We start from the raw sequence: 8,122 nt of genomic DNA, 5'->3' as shown, positions 1-8,122 counted from the left end.
TTATTTTGGTCTTTGTCTTTCATTTTGAAGAGCTGCCTCAAATGTCTAGTGGCCTTGCTTTGTCTTTCCTATTTAGGAGTGCAGTTTAAAAATACGATTGTTGCCTGGTGACCTTGACTTAGAGTAATAAAGGTGGAGGGAGTACCAAATATCAGTATCTTTTGATAGTTTCTTCTGGACTGCTCAGATTCCCTGAGAAAAATCTCCAATCTCCTACCTGGTTCCCAGCATCCTGGGAGTTGAATGTAGGAAGGCAACTAGAGAACAGACTCTGATCAGTATATAGACTTTGACTTTATCTTCCTATTTTTAGTATGGTGTCTCGGCTCTCATCAGTACCTGATGTCTTCCAGTCCAAAGACCTCCATTTTAGCCTTTCCAGATCATAAACTTTTGTGCTCAGATTGGGGAGAATATACCCCAGGATCTAAATGCTTCTCAGTCAATCCTCCAGTTCTTAGCCCATCCTGCATTCTCCCATTCAGGGCTAACCTAGTGCCTCAATTCCTAACTTTGGTTTTAGTCAATTGCCACTGATCATCTGTTTTCAGCTTTCAAAATATAGTTATTGTTGTCTCTACTGCCATTTCCCTTTTGTTCTTTGGGTTTATACCCGTAAGAAAAAAATCCCTCGCCTGCCATGTTAGTAGGGCATGGGAGACTGAAGAGATAAAAATGGCATTCAGTCTGACATCTTTAAGCAGAAGTGTCTCATTCTACTTTAGCCCTTTCTGGTTTCACTTGGGAACCATACAAGATAGATGCCATGATGTAGTACTTTAGACGTCCTCTACAACCTTGTTCCTTTTTCCTTCCACTGCTCTAGATCTGCATCCAAATGTGAATTATTCCACAGGCCATCCTCTTTCCTCTTGCAAACAGACTGCTCACTACACAGATCAGTATGACCTCACACCCTTCACTACTCAGTTTCAGTCTTACTCTCAACAATGCCCAGAAGAACTTAAAGATCCCTGGTCAATACCATCTTCCATCCACCTCGCCAGCAACTGCATACATTCAACCCTTTAAACAAACCTCCAAGTCTATACTATTCCTCTGTGCTCTAATTCAGAAATGACTCTCCTTCAGATTTAAAAAAGAAAATGGAAGCAACCAAATGTGGGTTTTCTTAGCTTCCTTCTGCTATTTGTCTACCCCATGAAGGTATCCGTGTCGGAACCCACCTGGACCCCCTCTTCCCCACTCNAACCAACCCTTCCTGCCTCTTTCAGACTTACCTCCTCCTAGTCTTTGCATCTTTGACCTCTCCCCCTTGTTTTGGCACATTCCTTTCAGCTTAGAAACAACTTATATTTTTCCATCTTAAAAAAATTCTCTGTAATCCCCATTTAGATATTGTGTTCTCTCTCCTTACTCTTCCACCAGGTTTCTCGAAGGCATTGGTGCTCATTATCTCCACGTCCTTGCTTCTCCTTAGTGCTTTCACCTGTGCACTCAGCCTTCTGCCTGCCGCTCTCCCTCAGTGATGCGACCTTGGTGGACAGATATGTTGGGCCTGCCTCAGTGCTTGGCTTACTCAGCAGTATTTAGCATGCCAGGCCACTGCTCTCCTGATGCACCACTTTCCTTGGACTGCACTTTCTGGGTTCTCCTCACTCACTTCTCTTCTGGAGTTTCTCTTCCTCTCCTGTCCTTTATGTTGATGTGGCCAGCATTACATCTCAGCCCTCTTTTCCCCTCCTTCTCCATAAGCTTCCCCCATTCCTCCCAGGCTAACCACCTGGTGTCTCTTGCCACCTCTGTGTGGAATAGCTGTACATCTACTTCAGGTTTTCTGCTGAGCTCAGACCTACATTTTCATCTGCTGGCAGGACATTTCTGCCAGGACATTTCACAGGAACCTCAAACTCGGTGTGCCCCAAGCTAAAATCACTATTTCAGAATCTAAAGTTGCACAAAGTGCCTTTTGCTATCTGTGAAATCTTGGAGAAGTTACTGCATCCTTATCTGGGAAACTGGATGATAATACAATCACTATAGGATTAAATGGTCTCATTATGTCTGATGACGTATGTCAAGCATTCATCAGAGTTTCTGACGCACTGTCCATGCTCAACAAATGGCCCCATCATTAGCAGTAGCAGAAGGAGAAGGAGGACGGTGAGGAGGGTTAGGCACCACTTCTACCTTTTCCCAGTCCAAACACTTGGGATCCATTCCAGTCCCCTCCCTCCCCACCCACACCTCTACCTCCCTGCCCTCAGCCAACCATATGCAATCTATCATCAAGCCTACTGATTCTATCCCATAAATATCTCTCATAGTAGTTTCCCTGTTCCCATCCTCACTGCCCTGCCCTTCCTGTTCAGTCTCATTCTTCTCTCACTTAGATATTGAAAAGTCATGCTGCCTGGATCCCCAGCCTCTGGTCTTACCATTTTTCCTCCAATCCATCCTTTAATTCTTCACCAGAATGATACATTTAACACACATGTCTGGACTGTCACATCTCTCCTAGGCATATTTCAGTCATAATTATAATTGTAGCATAGAGGGAGGAAAGCTAATATTTAAAATCATAACATACTGCAGCTGCATCTTCCCCAAAAGCATGCATTCCTCCTGAGCACAGAGCTCTCTATTTGGTAAAACACCTGAGTGGATGCAGAAGGTGAACAGTTGAGAATATAAAACAAAGAGATAGCTTAACTCCTCTGCAGAAAAAACAGACTGGAATTAGAGGTTTGCAAGGCCTCTAGAAGGGAAAGAAAGTTGAGGAAAGCCTTGGAGGTAGAGAGATTCTAGCTCATTCCTTCAGTGGGTGGCTGGAGAGAATCAGACTGTGGTGGAGTGGGGCTGTCAGGTAGAGATTAGAGGTGTCTAACACATCTTCTCAATATCTGGACTGTTCTGTGCTGCTCTAGACCCCCTCCTATTCTGTCCTCAACCCCACTGCATTTTGCCTTGCATGGAGGCAGAGTTTTGGCTGACATGCCTGAAAATAGGGAGTTAGGGTGGAGATTGGTGTGTCTGGGTCTGAGCTTTCAGCAAGCAGGGCCAAGAACTTGCTTAACAATGGAAAGATTGAGCAAATAAGCAGATGCATTCAAGATAATGGAAGTTAGGTTTCTTGCTGTCAGAGAATGGATTTACAAATAGGTAATGAGGAAGGAATGGTGTGGGATTGGAATCAGAGGTATTTATCTAAATTCATAGATTTTACAGATGTATGTGTGTTTGCACACATATAAGTACACAGACATATACATACACAAATACATTATTTCCTTACTTCGTCTTCTGAGAGGTCCTAGAGTCAATTACATCACAGTAGCGATAAACACATCTAGTTCCCAAATCTCAGTTTCTAAATACTATTCTCCACTAAAAGGGACTGGGGTTCCTAAGAAAAAGGGCTGATTGTAGGCTGCAACAGAAATGTACAAGAGGAGATATAACTATTGTTGTTTCATAAAGAAAATGCTCAATGAGTGCTAGAGACCCATCAAAAGAACACAGGAACCAGCAGAAGAAGCTCCCACTGGCCAAATCTCAAATACCCCCAAATACATTTTGAGGGTGAACATATATATTGATAGTAAAAGATTATACCCCACTGAATAAAATAAGAATTAGTGAATCTATACAGATATAAATAAATGAAAAAAGTAGATAGGAGAAAAGGGAAAAGTCTCCTTATGGTTGAATCCAACTAAATATGAAAGGAAGAGTAGTTAGAAAATCATCAGTGGGTAATCAAACTCGTGGATAAAAGTTTGAGTAGGAACCAGAAATTCACATCATTTCAAAGTATCTTCCTTTCAAATTTCTTATTAATCACAAAGGGAAAAATAGTAACTTTACAGCAAGGAAATATATCAGACAACACATTAACCAAGTGGTCAAAGTAATGGGCCAGAATGACATCATGTGCCTTCTGATATAATCTACTGAGAATACATCATTTCAGTGATATTCCTGTCAAAATTGCATAACCTGAATCTAATCATGAGGAAATATCAGGCAACACCAACTGAGGGACATTTTACAAAATAACTGGTAAAGGTCAAGAACTTCAGGCAAAAGAAAAGTTGAGGAACTTTTAAAAGAGACGGAAAAAGACATGACAAAAAAATGCAAAGTGTGTTTCTGGACTGGATACTGGATCAGGAAAAAGTAGTTATAAAATACTTTAATTGAGACAACTGATGAAATTTGAATATGGGACTGTGGATTAGAAAATAGTATTATATCAATGCAAAATGTTTGTATTTTGAAAATTGCACTGTGGTTATGAAAGAGAAAAAAATCCTTGCTCTTAGGAAATGCACAGTGAAGTATTTGGAGCAAAGTGGGTATGATGTCCATGACCTATTCTCAAATGGTTCAGAAAAAACGCATATCTGTCTGTTTATCTATCTATCTATCTATTTATCTATCTATCTATCTATCCACCTACCTACTTACCTACCTACCTACCTACCTATCTACCTGCCTGAGAATGTCTTGGAATTTTTAAAAGACACCAGATCCAGGACTCTCAATAAATTTCAAGCAAAGTAAATGGAAAGATATCCACATTCATATATATTCCAATGAAACTGCAGAATACCATTAAAAAAATCTTAAAACAGCCATAGAGAATAGACAATGTGTCAAAGTGGCACTTAGAATTACAACTAACTTTCCGATGGAAATAATAAAAACCAGAAGACAGGTAAGGAAGAGTAAGTCTGGAGTACATGAGATCTCTTAGGAGGACTCTTTGTTTATCATGCCCTGTGACTAAGGGCAAACTATGTGGCAAACTATGTGGCAAACTATCATGCCCTGTGACTATGTGGCAAACTATGACAATTCAATCCAGGTAGAACTGTGGTGGCCAGACCCTTTAAGAAAGCAGATTTGGGTCACCCCCACCAGGTAAAGAACTAGGACCAGCTGAGGAGATATATATTGGTAAAGTCTTTAGGAGGTCAATTCAAGAATCTATATCAACATTTGTAACTCCCTTTGATTTAGCAACTCCACTTCTAAGAATCTACCTTTCTAAATATATACAATATGCACTAAGATACATGTGCAAGGATGTGTGGTCTATCAGAACCATGAAATCTGTCATGGTTCATTCCAACCAAAAGAACACCCTGGATTCCCTCTGTATGCTCTGTCATGCAAGCATTCTCAAGATCTCAACTTATTCTGATCAGTGAAAATAGCAAATCATGTGACCATTACCTTTTATACAATTTCAATTCTATAAAACTGAAAACACACATAAACACAAATGTGTCTAAATACATATGCATATACATGTATGTGTGTGCAAATATTGAGAGAAAGGGCTTATATATAAGAACATACACCAAGCCGGGAACAGGGGCAGAGATGATGGTTTATATCAAGAAGGATGTTCATATTTTACCCTGTGTACTTTTGTGCTGCTCAAATCTTTCACAACACAATGGATTAATATATTACTTGTGGAAAGAGAACATTTAAAAACCAAACTAGGCCCCAGGTGCATGGGTGGTTCAGGCGGTTGCGTCTGACTTAGGGTCAGGCCATGATCTCATGGCTCGTGAGGTCAAGACCTACATCAGGCTCTGTGTTGATGGCACTGAACTTGCTTTGGATCCTCTGTCTCCCTCTCTCTCTAGTCCTTCCTTCTCTCTCTCAAAAATAAATAAACTTCTCTATAGTATACAGAACAGCATATCTAACTGCTCCTTGCAAATAAAGGGGACGTTTTCAAAACTTAGAGCCTCCCCTTTCTAGAGCCCTTCCCTAGCTGTGTGAACTCAAGGCCAGAGTGAGGAGTTGTTCCCCAGGCTCTGTGTGCAGAGACATCTATCCTCTGAGCGGAGCACCAGACTCCACGCATGGAACACCCTAGTCATTTCCATTATCTGGCAGGCCTCGCCTCAGCACTGCCCAGTTCCACTGGCCCAGGGCTCCCATTACCTGGATCTCAAGCCCATGGCTGGCCTTTTTTAGGAACAGCAAAACAAGCCCTCATGATAGGATATTCCAGGCTGTCAGAAACTTGTCTCCTGGACTAGGAGGATAAGGTCAACCACAGTGACAAGCAAAACCAAGCATGAGGGCACTGTGTAGAGTAGGGTGATGATTTCGGCTTTCATTTCCTCCACAGAGAAACCTCAGGAGGCTGAGGTCAGGGCTTCCCAGCATTTTCACTCTCAGACTTATGGGGAAATTTCAAAAGTTTACCCACACCTTGGTGGAGGATTGGGGGGAGGTGGATGACTCCTTCTCCAGGGATAGGATGGGGCTTGTGGAAGGATCATTGTGTGGGAATTTGTTTGTTCTCTGGGGAGTTAAAGTGTTAAGAAGGTGACAATTTTATTTAGAAGTTACCATTTGAGTACAGATTTGAAGACGTAAGAGATGAAGCCACATGAATATCAGAAGGAAGGGCATTCCAGGTATAGGAAGAGTAGTGCAAAGTCCCTGAGGTAGGATTGTGTCTGTTGTGTTGGAAGCACAGCAATGAAGCCATTGGGGCTGGAGCTAAGTGAGTGGGGTGGGGGAGGGAGAGTAGAAGGACACAATATCAGAAGGGGAAGGAAGAAGGTGGAGTGAGAACTGCCTTGATAGCTTGTAAGGACTTTGCTTTTCATTCTGGATGAATGAGGGAGCTATTAGCAGTCTAAGAGCCATGTAGCAACAAGATCTGGTTGCATATAATACGATAGTTCTGGCTGCCCTGTTAACAACTGACTTAAACGGGTAAACGAGTAAGGGGAAAGAAAGCATGGAGGCCAGTGAGGCAGCAAGTAAGTACATGGTCCAAAGAGGTAGTAGAGCTGAGGTTTTCTTGACAGAGTGGTCAGCATCACCTGGAGGCCCTGGGATGCTTTTTGGGGGACAGGGACTCTCTAAGCAAACAATGAAATGTATATACTATATCTTCCTTCCCCCCAAAGTTGATACTTACTAGTCTGGGGTGGGGCCAAGGAATTTACATTCCTACAAGTTGCCAGGTGATAGTATCCTGGTCTGAGGAACCACACTTTGAGAACCACCAACTTTTTCTTCACAGCACTGATGGAAATGTGCAACAATAAACATGTGTTTATCAGACATCCTCAAGGAAGCACCTCGGTTACCCCTGTGTCTCAGTGCCGAGCAGGATGCCTGGCAGGAATGCACTGAGCTCAGCTCTGGGCTAGGTATGGTGCTGCACTGAAGTTATTGAGGCTCTCTGGTTTGAATGGTTTGGAGGTAAATGGTGATTAAACTATTCAGGAAATGGTCATTATGAGGAAGGGATTCATTATAACAATGATAATGGGTGTGACACTCACCCAGTCCAGTGTTGGCCTCAGTGTTTTACTCAACATCTTCTCCAATTAAATCCTGTGAAAGCCCTGTGAATCTGGCATTATCACCCCTGTTTTATGAATGAGGGAATCGAAGCTTGGGGAGTTTAACGTTTCCGAGGTTACACCATTAACACGTGCCAGAGTCTGGCCAGCCCTGCTCTGTCTACAGCACAGACAACCTGACAAGTCACTGATATGAGGAGATTGCCTTGAAGATAGGAGCTTCCTCACTTGGGGACTGTGAACTATTTTTAAAAATGCACGGCATAGGCAAACCATAAGAGACTCTTAAGTACCAAGAACAAACTGAGGGCTGATGGGGGTGGGGGAGAGGGGAAGAGAGGAGATGGGCATGCAGGAGGGCACTCGTTGGGATGAGCACTGGGTGTTATGTGGAAACCAACTTGACAGTAAACTATAAAAGAAAAAAAAGAAAAAGAAAAACAAAACAAAACAAAATGTACGCCATATGCTGTCTTAAAAAAAAAAAAAAGCCTCCTTTCTGAACTGAGAGCCCTGTTCACACAGCACATTTCCGGCCTCAAGCTCTTCTCGACAGAGCCCTGATCCTCTAGTAAGTGGCAGTGGCTGCCCCAAACTAAGGATTTTTGCTGACCTTTGTGTTTTTTATGGTTCTCTGGTGAAGCAAGTTTCTTCAGCTCTCACCCTCTTCTCGGCCTGTAGGATGACGGGCACAACTCGGGGGCTGAAGCTTGACAAATCCAGGCTGGCTTATCTCTAAATGGAATCCATGGCTCTCCCTAGAGAACGAGAAAAATAAAGTTCCAGGACTTCCCGCCTCATCAGTCCCC

At 42.6% G+C, this 8,122-nt stretch overlaps 1 long non-coding RNA gene across 1 annotated transcript in view; it reads right to left on the bottom strand.

The window, feature by feature from the left end:
- The window catches only part of LOC144221788 (uncharacterized), a 19,633-nt gene that overhangs the window by 10,641 nt on the left and 870 nt on the right, over positions 1–8,122 (bottom strand). The window contains exon 2 of the long non-coding RNA XR_013332178.1: positions 7,927–8,071. This is a non-coding gene — a long non-coding RNA (uncharacterized LOC144221788). The remainder of the gene's footprint in view (positions 1–7,926; positions 8,072–8,122) is intronic.

This window comes from Crocuta crocuta, unplaced genomic scaffold (genome assembly GCF_008692635.1).
Source record: "Crocuta crocuta isolate KB4526 unplaced genomic scaffold, BGI_CrCroc_1.0 scaffold580, whole genome shotgun sequence".
Classification (NCBI taxonomy): domain Eukaryota; kingdom Metazoa; phylum Chordata; class Mammalia; order Carnivora; family Hyaenidae; genus Crocuta; species Crocuta crocuta.
The sequence above is the reverse complement of the archived record's forward strand: the minus strand, read 5'-3'. Positions and strand labels throughout refer to the sequence as shown.